Here is a 1,565-nt window from a genome sequence, read left to right as displayed (position 1 = left end):
CTTCTCTCCGGTTCAGCCGCCCCCCTCCCTCAGCTCCCTCCGCGCTCCGGGTCTGGGCTGCCCGTTTCCACACTCGCCATTGGGTAGCACCTCCGTCGATCAGCGCTGCGTCCCGCCCAGCCCCGGGCAGGATTGGTCTTAAGTACTGCCGCTCGTAACCAGAGCCGCACAGTCCGGTCATCCTCATTGGGCAAGGTGCCTAGTCCCTCTGAAGATGCCGCTCCCCATTGGTTGTTCCGAGGCCCAACTGCCCCATCCGTGCACCTCAAAAACTATTGGTAGCTGCCGCTGTCGCTTAGAAAAAGCCAACCTGATTCCCTGCTTTCCTACTGGAGGAGGTGACTATCCCAGATACATCTCCGCCCCCTCACTCCCCATTGGTGGTGATCCTTTAAGCCTGCAGTTCACTTATCCATATTGAGAAAACTCTCAGCTTCGATTTGGTGGGCACTTTGAGGAGAGCCTTGTCGACTCTGAGTGGGGCCCGGATGTGTAGATCTGTTTGCACAGTTTTCTCAGTCGTGCCGCTCATGAAATCACAGACCGAGACGTCACCCAAAACATTACGTCATCTGGTTGACCATTTCCTCGCGGTTTTCCACTGTCTAAACTATCCTACAGTCCGGAAAGACATGGGTGTTCATGCCCCTAGCCCCGCGCGCGCCGGTTCCCGGGGATGGCATCACCCATAGCTCCTCCCCCTGCGGGAGGGCATGGATTGGGGGCGGGATTGGAGTGTGGAAGGAGAGAGGACCTGAAACCTGGGACCAGTGCGGAGACCGGAAGTGGGGAAGAGGTGACGTTGGAGTGCTGGCGTGGCCTGGGCCATTTCCAAAGGGGCATACTTAAAGTGACGTACTGACAGACCTCCTAAGCATGGAACGGGGGACCCCCCACACGCACACATCCATTTCCCGTTTAAGAGCTCTCTTTTCCCCACCTCTAGCACGGGAGGGAGGGGTCCGAGGCAGAGTTTTCCCGCGCTTTGTTGCCCCGCCTCCTGGAGGCGGGGGAAGGGGCGGAGTTACTCCGAAAATGAATCGCCTTGATTGTCTCTATGGAGAAGTCACTGAATTCATCTGCAAGCCCAGTCTACCCTGCCTACCAGCCTCCGCAGCCAGCCGCGAACGTAGTGGCTCACACCCCCGGGCCTGGGGATTCAAGGTGGTTTTGTTGCCCCGCTTGTGGACCGGGGCGGGGGGGTCCCCAGGACCACTGCACCCAGGACTCTTAGGCGCGCCCTGAAAGTTTACGTGGGTAATGGAGACTGCATTGAGGTGTGAATCAGAGCTCCTGGATCAGACTCTTGGGGCCACCGAGCAAGTCGCTGAACCTCCCTGAACTTATTTTCTCATGAGTAAAATGGGGATTATAATACCCACTTGACAATTGTTTTTGTAAGGATTAAAAGAGTTTAAATGTAAAAGAGCTTTATAAAATGATTGGCAAATGAGATTAGCAGCCCCCCATGCCCACGCCGCTGCCTTCTTTCGTGAGGTTGGCTGCGGTTGTTCCAGATTACAGACTTTAGCCCCTGAACAAGGAACTAGAGCCCCTTACTGGCT

The sequence above is a fragment of the Loxodonta africana genome, chromosome 3, assembly GCF_030014295.1.
Source record: "Loxodonta africana isolate mLoxAfr1 chromosome 3, mLoxAfr1.hap2, whole genome shotgun sequence".
In the NCBI taxonomy this organism is placed as follows: Eukaryota; Metazoa; Chordata; class Mammalia; order Proboscidea; family Elephantidae; genus Loxodonta; species Loxodonta africana.
Note: the sequence above shows the minus strand (reverse complement) of the source record.